The 12,727-nt window shown below is 34.4% G+C and overlaps 13 non-coding genes across 13 annotated transcripts; 8 read left to right on the plus strand and 5 right to left on the minus strand.

Moving 5' to 3' along the window:
• Positions 1-621: 621 nt before the first annotated feature.
• Trnav-aac (transfer RNA valine (anticodon AAC)) lies at positions 622-694 on the minus strand. The gene has a single exon. It is a non-coding gene; the product is annotated as a tRNA-Val (tRNA).
• A 781-nt stretch (positions 695-1,475) lies between these two features.
• On the plus strand, positions 1,476-1,591 carry Trnal-caa (transfer RNA leucine (anticodon CAA)). The gene is made up of 2 exons: positions 1,476-1,513; positions 1,546-1,591. It is a non-coding gene; the product is annotated as a tRNA-Leu (tRNA).
• A 1,040-nt stretch (positions 1,592-2,631) lies between these two features.
• Trnag-gcc (transfer RNA glycine (anticodon GCC)) lies at positions 2,632-2,702 on the plus strand. The gene has a single exon. It is a non-coding gene; the product is annotated as a tRNA-Gly (tRNA).
• Positions 2,703-3,514: 812 nt separating this feature from the next.
• Trnav-aac (transfer RNA valine (anticodon AAC)) lies at positions 3,515-3,587 on the minus strand. The gene has a single exon. It is a non-coding gene; the product is annotated as a tRNA-Val (tRNA).
• A 780-nt stretch (positions 3,588-4,367) lies between these two features.
• On the plus strand, positions 4,368-4,483 carry Trnal-caa (transfer RNA leucine (anticodon CAA)). The gene is made up of 2 exons: positions 4,368-4,405; positions 4,438-4,483. It is a non-coding gene; the product is annotated as a tRNA-Leu (tRNA).
• A 1,040-nt stretch (positions 4,484-5,523) lies between these two features.
• Trnag-gcc (transfer RNA glycine (anticodon GCC)) lies at positions 5,524-5,594 on the plus strand. Its single transcript has one exon. It is a non-coding gene; the product is annotated as a tRNA-Gly (tRNA).
• Positions 5,595-6,406: 812 nt separating this feature from the next.
• Trnav-aac (transfer RNA valine (anticodon AAC)) lies at positions 6,407-6,479 on the minus strand. Its single transcript has one exon. It is a non-coding gene; the product is annotated as a tRNA-Val (tRNA).
• Positions 6,480-7,261: 782 nt separating this feature from the next.
• On the plus strand, positions 7,262-7,377 carry Trnal-caa (transfer RNA leucine (anticodon CAA)). The gene is made up of 2 exons: positions 7,262-7,299; positions 7,332-7,377. It is a non-coding gene; the product is annotated as a tRNA-Leu (tRNA).
• Positions 7,378-8,417: 1,040 nt separating this feature from the next.
• Trnag-gcc (transfer RNA glycine (anticodon GCC)) lies at positions 8,418-8,488 on the plus strand. The gene has a single exon. It is a non-coding gene; the product is annotated as a tRNA-Gly (tRNA).
• An 812-nt stretch (positions 8,489-9,300) lies between these two features.
• On the minus strand, positions 9,301-9,373 carry Trnav-aac (transfer RNA valine (anticodon AAC)). The gene has a single exon. It is a non-coding gene; the product is annotated as a tRNA-Val (tRNA).
• Positions 9,374-10,155: 782 nt separating this feature from the next.
• Trnal-caa (transfer RNA leucine (anticodon CAA)) lies at positions 10,156-10,271 on the plus strand. Its single transcript has 2 exons — positions 10,156-10,193; positions 10,226-10,271. It is a non-coding gene; the product is annotated as a tRNA-Leu (tRNA).
• A 1,040-nt stretch (positions 10,272-11,311) lies between these two features.
• On the plus strand, positions 11,312-11,382 carry Trnag-gcc (transfer RNA glycine (anticodon GCC)). The gene has a single exon. It is a non-coding gene; the product is annotated as a tRNA-Gly (tRNA).
• Positions 11,383-12,194: 812 nt separating this feature from the next.
• On the minus strand, positions 12,195-12,267 carry Trnav-aac (transfer RNA valine (anticodon AAC)). Its single transcript has one exon. It is a non-coding gene; the product is annotated as a tRNA-Val (tRNA).
• Between the last annotated feature and the right edge of the window lie 460 nt (positions 12,268-12,727).

Consider the following 12,727-nt stretch of genomic DNA (forward strand, 5'->3'; position numbering starts at 1 on the left):
GTTTTTACTTCCTTTTTGTATGCAATCCAGAAAATGCCGTTCGAAGGCCCATTATCTCAGTTGGCATTAGAGTCGTTCTAATAACGCGAATGTCGCGAGTTCGGAACCACCGTAGAACATTGCGTGACATTATTTTTACCTTTTCGTGGATGTTTCTCTTGTCGTTATATTTTATGTGCCTTCAATTAAAAGGAAATTAATTTCAGTTTTTCTATCAGATAATATGAGGTTTATGTCAGTTTTTTTATACATCGTTCGACATTGACATTGATTCATGTCAGAGAATTTTATTTCAAATTTCGAATTGACAAAGAATGTCCATTTGAATAACTATTGTTTTCAGCTGTTTAAGACACTTAATTAGCATCGTTGCATGAATTCAATTATTTTTATTCCATCTATTGAATATTTATCATTTATAACGGAATTTTTTAAATATAAAATAGTTATTTAAAGATATTTTTCTTTCGGAAGCATAATCATTTTTTAAAAGGTTTATTCTATTTTTTTTCTTCTCCCCATTTTTAAATACAACTGTTAAGAATGTTAAAATAAAACAACACTAACGGTAGCAATTCTCGAAAAATAAAAAGTGAAATGAAAAGACAACGGAACGAAACATGTACCCACCAGGTTTCGAACCTGGGACCTTCCGCGTGTTAGGCGGATGTGATAACCACTACACCATGGGTACACATGCACCTTTTAATAAATCAGACTCAGAGCAAAGCTGGTGAGTTCAAATGACCTGCTCTTTAGTAATTCCTTCTATTCTTGTAATAGTTTAACTGTCCTGCTTCAATACGCTTACATTCAAATCTAATAACACATTTTTTTTTTAAGTGATAAGTGTTTAAGCAGTCAATATGGATGAGCCAAAAGTGAAAATTGTTTCCTTTCAAGCAGACAGAAAAATTACTTTAAACCTATTAAGAAAAGGCGAAAATCCTTCATTGAAATTCCAAATAGTAGACGTTTTTCAGAATGTCTCTGAACGTTTTTTATAATATTGTTCTCAAAGTGATAGAAATACTCTTGATTCAATAACCCATATTATGGCTATTACAAAGTTTTGCATTCGCTGAACGTGAAACTCGGACTCACAACCCCGACATTAAAGAGTCTTCCGACATAACGAGGCGGAAGACGGAAACTCCCAATCGAAAGAGGAAAATATATTGCCAATCATTTTCTTAGCCATTCATGTGAATGTTGGTGAATAATCGTCGTCATCATTACTTTACTTTTTAAAAAAAAACATGACAAGTAATCGTACTTGCAATCCGATATCCCGGTGCTTTAAGTGAAAAGCAGAATACAAATTAATGGAACTCGCTACTTTGGGGAAAGCAATCAATAGTTGACGAAATGTGCTTTGCAATCTAACCTACAAAAACATTTTATCTTGACAGCTATGACTTAGTTTCCTTATCACATTCGCAGCTGATAAACGCTTTAAGCGAAAACATCGATGTGTCAGGATGGCCGAGCGGTCTAAGGCGCCAGACTCAAGAGGAATCTTGCTCTGTAGCAGAGTGCCGAGAGTTCTGGTCCACGAATGTGGGCGTGGGTTCGAATCCCACTTCTGACAGCGACATTTTTAATGCTGTTTTTTCTTTCGGAAATAACGGTACATTGACTCGGTGGCAGTGAGAAATTACAATTTTCATTTGCCACCGTGGAAAAGCAGTGCCAATTTCAACCCCATTCATCATCAATGGTCTATCAATAGTATTTTGAAAACAATAATAATTGTTTTTTGCTCCTGGAAACTAATTTTTCGAAACAACCACTTAGCATCATGTTTCAGTTCCTTCGGAAACATTCTATTAAAGTTTTTGAAATATTTAATAATTATTGCGATTGACAATGCAATCTATATAAATGAATCGCGACGGCTAAACTTTTGGTATTATCTAGAATTTCTGACTATAGAAGTGCAATATAGAAAATTTATTCTTCCACACAAGACCTTTAATTATATTTTACATGAGTATTTGAAAATTATCAGAATCTTATGAAAAACATCAGTTTTCTGCAATCTTAAAATTCGTTTACGATATTGTAGTTATTCCTAGAAGTCTTGAAAATTTTGGTATTATTTCCATTTAGTGTTTTCAAAATCCTTTTGGATTCTACGATAGTTTTTGTTTTTCTCCTTTTAGTTAAAGAAATAAAGTTGCGGAAGTTATATTATTATTATATGTCATATCTTCTTATAGCAATATAAAACGTTTCGTTTATATTTTAATAAAAAAGTGTTCCCTATACATTAATTGCTCGTGCATAGATTGCTTTGCGTAAAGGTGGATTTCTATCTACATTGTTGTCTATGACACTGTGCTCAAACGGTCAAAAGAAAGATTGTTGTGAGTGTGTGTGGATAGTTTCTGCTTATAAACAATCAAACTATCAAAGCGAGAGGGAATAAAGAGCTTTTAGAGACACGAAATACGACTAAGTTAGAGAATGAAATTAATAGTTTCACATAATCCTGGTGAAGGTGACTCGTGCTTATTTGACAATATCTGCAGTCGACGCATACTTCGGTCGAATTACAAAACAGAAAAAATGAGGGCATTTTAGACTTCGTCATCCACTTGCAATCGGTGAGATGGCGGCGTTTCGTGAGCATCGGTGGTTCAGTGGTAGAATGCTCGCCTGCCACGCGGGCGGCCCGGGTTCGATTCCCGGCCGATGCAAGGACTCGTTTTTCTTATCATTATTCATTTTCACATGAATTTGTTTCGTCTTGCCAAACACCCAGATATAAAGCATTGCAAAGATATGAAATGTGCTTTTTTCCAACTGTCTGAAATTAGAATAAGAATCTCCGCTTGATTTAACATACTACAAGCAAACAAAAATGGGTACAAGAAAGTATTAAGAGCAGGTTTTTACTTCCTTTTTGTATGCAATCCAGAAAATGCCGTTCGAAGGCCCATTATCTCAGTTGGCATTAGAGTCGTTCTAATAACGCGAATGTCGCGAGTTCGGAACCACCGTAGAACATTGCGTGACATTATTTTTACCTTTTCGTGGATGTTTCTCTTGTCGTTATATTTTATGTGCCTTCAATTAAAAGGAAATTAATTTCAGTTTTTCTATCAGATAATATGAGGTTTATGTCAGTTTTTTTATACATCGTTCGACATTGACATTGATTCATGTCAGAGAATTTTATTTCAAATTTCGAATTGACAAAGAATGTCCATTTGAATAACTATTGTTTTCAGCTGTTTAAGACACTTAATTAGCATCGTTGCATGAATTCAATTATTTTTATTCCATCTATTGAATATTTATCATTTATAACGGAATTTTTTAAATATAAAATAGTTATTTAAAGATATTTTTCTTTCGGAAGCATAATCATTTTTTAAAAGGTTTATTCTATTTTTTTTCTTCTCCCCATTTTTAAATACAACTGTTAAGAATGTTAAAATAAAACAACACTAACGGTAGCAATTCTCGAAAAATAAAAAGTGAAATGAAAAGACAACGGAACGAAACATGTACCCACCAGGTTTCGAACCTGGGACCTTCCGCGTGTTAGGCGGATGTGATAACCACTACACCATGGGTACACATGCACCTTTTAATAAATCAGACTCAGAGCAAAGCTGGTGAGTTCAAATGACCTGCTCTTTAGTAATTCCTTCTATTCTTGTAATAGTTTAACTGTCCTGCTTCAATACGCTTACATTCAAATCTAATAACACATTTTTTTTTTAAGTGATAAGTGTTTAAGCAGTCAATATGGATGAGCCAAAAGTGAAAATTGTTTCCTTTCAAGCAGACAGAAAAATTACTTTAAACCTATTAAGAAAAGGCGAAAATCCTTCATTGAAATTCCAAATAGTAGACGTTTTTCAGAATGTCTCTGAACGTTTTTTATAATATTGTTCTCAAAGTGATAGAAATACTCTTGATTCAATAACCCATATTATGGCTATTACAAAGTTTTGCATTCGCTGAACGTGAAACTCGGACTCACAACCCCGACATTAAAGAGTCTTCCGACATAACGAGGCGGAAGACGGAAACTCCCAATCGAAAGAGGAAAATATATTGCCAATCATTTTCTTAGCCATTCATGTGAATGTTGGTGAATAATCGTCGTCATCATTACTTTACTTTTTAAAAAAAACATGACAAGTAATCGTACTTGCAATCCGATATCCCGGTGCTTTAAGTGAAAAGCAGAATACAAATTAATGGAACTCGCTACTTTGGGGAAAGCAATCAATAGTTGACGAAATGTGCTTTGCAATCTAACCTACAAAAACATTTTATCTTGACAGCTATGACTTAGTTTCCTTATCACATTCGCAGCTGATAAACGCTTTAAGCGAAAACATCGATGTGTCAGGATGGCCGAGCGGTCTAAGGCGCCAGACTCAAGAGGAATCTTGCTCTGTAGCAGAGTGCCGAGAGTTCTGGTCCACGAATGTGGGCGTGGGTTCGAATCCCACTTCTGACAGCGACATTTTTAATGCTGTTTTTTCTTTCGGAAATAACGGTACATTGACTCGGTGGCAGTGAGAAATTACAATTTTCATTTGCCACCGTGGAAAAGCAGTGCCAATTTCAACCCCATTCATCATCAATGGTCTATCAATAGTATTTTGAAAACAATAATAATTGTTTTTTGCTCCTGGAAACTAATTTTTCGAAACAACCACTTAGCATCATGTTTCAGTTCCTTCGGAAACATTCTATTAAAGTTTTTGAAATATTTAATAATTATTGCGATTGACAATGCAATCTATATAAATGAATCGCGACGGCTAAACTTTTGGTATTATCTAGAATTTCTGACTATAGAAGTGCAATATAGAAAATTTATTCTTCCACACAAGACCTTTAATTATATTTTACATGAGTATTTGAAAATTATCAGAATCTTATGAAAAACATCAGTTTTCTGCAATCTTAAAATTCGTTTACGATATTGTAGTTATTCCTAGAAGTCTTGAAAATTTTGGTATTATTTCCATTTAGTGTTTTCAAAATCCTTTTGGATTCTACGATAGTTTTTGTTTTTCTCCTTTTAGTTAAAGAAATAAAGTTGCGGAAGTTATATTATTATTATATGTCATATCTTCTTATAGCAATATAAAACGTTTCGTTTATATTTTAATAAAAAAGTGTTCCCTATACATTAATTGCTCGTGCATAGATTGCTTTGCGTAAAGGTGGATTTCTATCTACATTGTTGTCTATGACACTGTGCTCAAACGGTCAAAAGAAAGATTGTTGTGAGTGTGTGTGGATAGTTTCTGCTTATAAACAATCAAACTATCAAAGCGAGAGGGAATAAAGAGCTTTTAGAGACACGAAATACGACTAAGTTAGAGAATGAAATTAATAGTTTCACATAATCCTGGTGAAGGTGACTCGTGCTTATTTGACAATATCTGCAGTCGACGCATACTTCGGTCGAATTACAAAACAGAAAAAATGAGGGCATTTTAGACTTCGTCATCCACTTGCAATCGGTGAGATGGCGGCGTTTCGTGAGCATCGGTGGTTCAGTGGTAGAATGCTCGCCTGCCACGCGGGCGGCCCGGGTTCGATTCCCGGCCGATGCAAGGACTCGTTTTTCTTATCATTATTCATTTTCACATGAATTTGTTTCGTCTTGCCAAACACCCAGATATAAAGCATTGCAAAGATATGAAATGTGCTTTTTTCCAACTGTCTGAAATTAGAATAAGAATCTCCGCTTGATTTAACATACTACAAGCAAACAAAAATGGGTACAAGAAAGTATTAAGAGCAGGTTTTTACTTCCTTTTTGTATGCAATCCAGAAAATGCCGTTCGAAGGCCCATTATCTCAGTTGGCATTAGAGTCGTTCTAATAACGCGAATGTCGCGAGTTCGGAACCACCGTAGAACATTGCGTGACATTATTTTTACCTTTTCGTGGATGTTTCTCTTGTCGTTATATTTTATGTGCCTTCAATTAAAAGGAAATTAATTTCAGTTTTTCTATCAGATAATATGAGGTTTATGTCAGTTTTTTTATACATCGTTCGACATTGACATTGATTCATGTCAGAGAATTTTATTTCAAATTTCGAATTGACAAAGAATGTCCATTTGAATAACTATTGTTTTCAGCTGTTTAAGACACTTAATTAGCATCGTTGCATGAATTCAATTATTTTTATTCCATCTATTGAATATTTATCATTTATAACGGAATTTTTTAAATATAAAATAGTTATTTAAAGATATTTTTCTTTCGGAAGCATAATCATTTTTTAAAAGGTTTATTCTATTTTTTTTCTTCTCCCCATTTTTAAATACAACTGTTAAGAATGTTAAAATAAAACAACACTAACGGTAGCAATTCTCGAAAAATAAAAAGTGAAATGAAAAGACAACGGAACGAAACATGTACCCACCAGGTTTCGAACCTGGGACCTTCCGCGTGTTAGGCGGATGTGATAACCACTACACCATGGGTACACATGCACCTTTTAATAAATCAGACTCAGAGCAAAGCTGGTGAGTTCAAATGACCTGCTCTTTAGTAATTCCTTCTATTCTTGTAATAGTTTAACTGTCCTGCTTCAATACGCTTCCATTCAAATCTAATAACACATTTTTTTTTTTAAGTAATAAGTGTTTAAGCAGTCAATATGGATGAGCCAAAAGTGAAAATTGTTTCCTTTCAAGCAGACAGAAAAATTACTTTAAACCTATTAAGAAAAGGCGAAAATCCTTCATTGAAATTCCAAATAGTAGACGTTTTTCAGAATGTCTCTGAACGTTTTTTATAATATTGTTCTCAAAGTGATAGAAATACTCTTGATTCAATAACTCATATTATGGCTATTACAAAGTTTTGCATTCGCTGAACGTGAAACTCGGACTCACAACCCCGACATTAAAGAGTCTTCCGACATAACGAGGCGGAAGACGGAAACTCCCAATCGAAAGAGGAAAATATATTGCCAATCATTTTCTTAGCCATTCATGTGAATGTTGGTGAATAATCGTCGTCATCATTACTTTACTTTTTAAAAAAAAACATGACAAGTAATCGTACTTGCAATCCGATATCCCGGTGCTTTAAGTGAAAAGCAGAATACAAATTAATGGAACTCGCTACTTTGGGGAAAGCAATCAATAGTTGACGAAATGTGCTTTGCAATCTAACCTACAAAAACATTTTATCTTGACAGCTATGACTTAGTTTCCTTATCACATTCGCAGCTGATAAACGCTTTAAGCGAAAACATCGATGTGTCAGGATGGCCGAGCGGTCTAAGGCGCCAGACTCAAGAGGAATCTTGCTCTGTAGCAGAGTGCCGAGAGTTCTGGTCCACGAATGTGGGCGTGGGTTCGAATCCCACTTCTGACAGCGACATTTTTAATGCTGTTTTTTCTTTCGGAAATAACGGTACATTGACTCGGTGGCAGTGAGAAATTACAATTTTCATTTGCCACCGTGGAAAAGCAGTGCCAATTTCAACCCCATTCATCATCAATGGTCTATCAATAGTATTTTGAAAACAATAATAATTGTTTTTTGCTCCTGGAAACTAATTTTTCGAAACAACCACTTAGCATCATGTTTCAGTTCCTTCGGAAACATTCTATTAAAGTTTTTGAAATATTTAATAATTATTGCGATTGACAATGCAATCTATATAAATGAATCGCGACGGCTAAACTTTTGGTATTATCTAGAATTTCTGACTATAGAAGTGCAATATAGAAAATTTATTCTTCCACACAAGACCTTTAATTATATTTTACATGAGTATTTGAAAATTATCAGAATCTTATGAAAAACATCAGTTTTCTGCAATCTTAAAATTCGTTTACGATATTGTAGTTATTCCTAGAAGTCTTGAAAATTTTGGTATTATTTCCATTTAGTGTTTTCAAAATCCTTTTGGATTCTACGATAGTTTTTGTTTTTCTCCTTTTAGTTAAAGAAATAAAGTTGCGGAAGTTATATTATTATTATATGTCATATCTTCTTATAGCAATATAAAACGTTTCGTTTATATTTTAATAAAAAAGTGTTCCCTATACATTAATTGCTCGTGCATAGATTGCTTTGCGTAAAGGTGGATTTCTATCTACATTGTTGTCTATGACACTGTGCTCAAACGGTCAAAAGAAAGATTGTTGTGAGTGTGTGTGGATAGTTTCTGCTTATAAACAATCAAACTATCAAAGCGAGAGGGAATAAAGAGCTTTTAGAGACACGAAATACGACTAAGTTAGAGAATGAAATTAATAGTTTCACATAATCCTGGTGAAGGTGACTCGTGCTTATTTGACAATATCTGCAGTCGACGCATACTTCGGTCGAATTACAAAACAGAAAAAATGAGGGCATTTTAGACTTCGTCATCCACTTGCAATCGGTGAGATGGCGGCGTTTCGTGAGCATCGGTGGTTCAGTGGTAGAATGCTCGCCTGCCACGCGGGCGGCCCGCGTTCGATTCCCGGCCGATGCAAGGACTCGTTTTTCTTATCATTATTCATTTTCACATGAATTTGTTTCGTCTTGCCAAACACCCAGATATAAAGCATTGCAAAGATATGAAATGTGCTTTTTTCCAACTGTCTGAAATTAGAATAAGAATCTCCGCTTGATTTAACATACTACAAGCAAACAAAAATGGGTACAAGAAAGTATTAAGAGCAGGTTTTTACTTCCTTTTTGTATGCAATCCAGAAAATGCCGTTCGAAGGCCCATTATCTCAGTTGGCATTAGAGTCGTTCTAATAACGCGAATGTCGCGAGTTCGGAACCACCGTAGAACATTGCGTGACATTATTTTTACCTTTTCGTGGATGTTTCTCTTGTCGTTATATTTTATGTGCCTTCAATTAAAAGGAAATTAATTTCAGTTTTTCTATCAGATAATATGAGGTTTATGTCAGTTTTTTTATACATCGTTCGACATTGACATTGATTCATGTCAGAGAATTTTATTTCAAATTTCGAATTGACAAAGAATGTCCATTTGAATAACTATTGTTTTCAGCTGTTTAAGACACTTAATTAGCATCGTTGCATGAATTCAATTATTTTTATTCCATCTATTGAATATTTATCATTTATAACGGAATTTTTTAAATATAAAATAGTTATTTAAAGATATTTTTCTTTCGGAAGCATAATCATTTTTTAAAAGGTTTATTCTATTTTTTTTCTTCTCCCCATTTTTAAATACAACTGTTAAGAATGTTAAAATAAAACAACACTAACGGTAGCAATTCTCGAAAAATAAAAAGTGAAATGAAAAGACAACGGAACGAAACATGTACCCACCAGGTTTCGAACCTGGGACCTTCCGCGTGTTAGGCGGATGTGATAACCACTACACCATGGGTACACATGCACCTTTTAATAAATCAGACTCAGAGCAAAGCTGGTGAGTTCAAATGACCTGCTCTTTAGTAATTCCTTCTATTCTTGTAATAGTTTAACTGTCCTGCTTCAATACGCTTCCATTCAAATCTAATAACACATTTTTTTTTTTAAGTAATAAGTGTTTAAGCAGTCAATATGGATGAGCCAAAAGTGAAAATTGTTTCCTTTCAAGCAGACAGAAAAATTACTTTAAACCTATTAAGAAAAGGCGAAAATCCTTCATTGAAATTCCAAATAGTAGACGTTTTTCAGAATGTCTCTGAACGTTTTTTATAATATTGTTCTCAAAGTGATAGAAATACTCTTGATTCAATAACTCATATTATGGCTATTACAAAGTTTTGCATTCGCTGAACGTGAAACTCGGACTCACAACCCCGACATTAAAGAGTCTTCCGACATAACGAGGCGGAAGACGGAAACTCCCAATCGAAAGAGGAAAATATATTGCCAATCATTTTCTTAGCCATTCATGTGAATGTTGGTGAATAATCGTCGTCATCATTACTATACTTTTTAAAAAAAAACATGACAAGTAATCGTACTTGCAATCCGATATCCCGGTGCTTTAAGTGAAAAGCAGAATACAAATTAATGGAACTCGCTACTTTGGGGAAAGCAATCAATAGTTGACGAAATGTGCTTTGCAATCTAACCTACAAAAACATTTTATCTTGACAGCTATGACTTAGTTTCCTTATCACATTCGCAGCTGATAAACGCTTTAAGCGAAAACATCGATGTGTCAGGATGGCCGAGCGGTCTAAGGCGCCAGACTCAAGAGGAATCTTGCTCTGTAGCAGAGTGCCGAGAGTTCTGGTCCACGAATGTGGGCCTGGGTTCGAATCCCACTTCTGACAGCGACATTTTTAATGCTGTTTTTTCTTTCGGAAATAACGGTACATTGACTCGGTGGCAGTGAGAAATTACAATTTTCATTTGCCACCGTGGAAAAGCAGTGCCAATTTCAACCCCATTCATCATCAATGGTCTATCAATAGTATTTTGAAAACAATAATAATTGTTTTTTGCTCCTGGAAACTAATTTTTCGAAACAACCACTTAGCATCATGTTTCAGTTCCTTCGGAAACATTCTATTAAAGTTTTTGAAATATTTAATAATTATTGCGATTGACAATGCAATCTATATAAATGAATCGCGACGGCTAAACTTTTGGTATTATCTAGAATTTCTGACTATAGAAGTGCAATATAGAAAATTTATTCTTCCACACAAGACCTTTAATTATATTTTACATGAGTATTTGAAAATTATCAGAATCTTATGAAAAACATCAGTTTTCTGCAATCTTAAAATTCGTTTACGATATTGTAGTTATTCCTAGAAGTCTTGAAAATTTTGGTATTATTTCCATTTAGTGTTTTCAAAATCCTTTTGGATTCTACGATAGTTTTTGTTTTTCTCCTTTTAGTTAAAGAAATAAAGTTGCGGAAGTTATATTATTATTATATGTCATATCTTCTTATAGCAATATAAAACGTTTCGTTTATATTTTAATAAAAAAGTGTTCCCTATACATTAATTGCTCGTGCATAGATTGCTTTGCGTAAAGGTGGATTTCTATCTACATTGTTGTCTATGACACTGTGCTCAAACGGTCAAAAGAAAGATTGTTGTGAGTGTGTGTGGATAGTTTCTGCTTATAAACAATCAAACTATCAAAGCGAGAGGGAATAAAGAGCTTTTAGAGACACGAAATACGACTAAGTTAGAGAATGAAATTAATAGTTTCACATAATCCTGGTGAAGGTGACTCGTGCTTATTTGACAATATCTGCAGTCGACGCATACTTCGGTCGAATTACAAAACAGAAAAAATGAGGGCATTTTAGACTTCGTCATCCACTTGCAATCGGTGAGATGGCGGCGTTTCGTGAGCATCGGTGGTTCAGTGGTAGAATGCTCGCCTGCCACGCGGGCGGCCCGGGTTCGATTCCCGGCCGATGCAAGGACTCGTTTTTCTTATCATTATTCATTTTCACATGAATTTGTTTCGTCTTGCCAAACACCCAGATATAAAGCATTGCAAAGATATGAAATGTGCTTTTTTCCAACTGTCTGAAATTAGAATAAGAATCTCCGCTTGATTTAACATACTACAAGCAAACAAAAATGGGTACAAGAAAGTATTAAGAGCAGGTTTTTACTTCCTTTTTGTATGCAATCCAGAAAATGCCGTTCGAAGGCCCATTATCTCAGTTGGCATTAGAGTCGTTCTAATAACGCGAATGTCGCGAGTTCGGAACCACCGTAGAACATTGCGTGACATTATTTTTACCTTTTCGTGGATGTTTCTCTTGTCGTTATATTTTATGTGCCTTCAATTAAAAGGAAATTAATTTCAGTTTTTCTATCAGATAATATGAGGTTTATGTCAGTTTTTTTATACATCGTTCGACATTGACATTGATTCATGTCAGAGAATTTTATTTCAAATTTCGAATTGACAAAGAATGTCCATTTGAATAACTATTGTTTTCAGCTGTTTAAGACACTTAATTAGCATCGTTGCATGAATTCAATTATTTTTATTCCATCTATTGAATATTTATCATTTATAACGGAATTTTTTAAATATAAAATAGTTATTTAAAGATATTTTTCTTTCGGAAGCATAATCATTTTTTAAAAGGTTTATTCTATTTTTTTTCTTCTCCCCATTTTTAAATACAACTGTTAAGAATGTTAAAATAAAACAACACTAACGGTAGCAATTCTCGAAAAATAAAAAGTGAAATGAAAAGACAACGGAACGAAACATGTACCCACCAGGTTTCGAACCTGGGACCTTCCGCGTGTTAGGCGGATGTGATAACCACTACACCATGGGTACACATGCACCTTTTAATAAATCAGACTCAGAGCAAAGCTGGTGAGTTCAAATGACCTGCTCTTTAGTAATTCCTTCTATTCTTGTAATAGTTTAACTGTCCTGCTTCAATACGCTTCCATTCAAATCTAATAACACATTTTTTTTTTTAAGTAATAAGTGTTTAAGCAGTCAATATGGATGAGCCAAAAGTGAAAATTGTTTCCTTTCAAGCAGACAGAAAAATTACTTTAAACCTATTAAGAAAAGGCGAAAATCCTTCATTGAAATTCCAAATAGTAGACGTTTTTCAGAATGTCTCTGAACGTTTTTTATAATATTGTTCTCAAAGTGATAGAAATACTCTTGATTCAATAACTCATATTATGGCTATTACAAAGTTTTGCATTCGCTGAACGTGAAACTCGGACTCACAACCCCGACATTAAAGAGTCTTCCGACATAACGAGGCGGAAGACGGAAA

This window comes from Argiope bruennichi, chromosome 10 (genome assembly GCF_947563725.1).
Source record: "Argiope bruennichi chromosome 10, qqArgBrue1.1, whole genome shotgun sequence".
In the NCBI taxonomy this organism is placed as follows: Eukaryota; Metazoa; Arthropoda; class Arachnida; order Araneae; family Araneidae; genus Argiope; species Argiope bruennichi.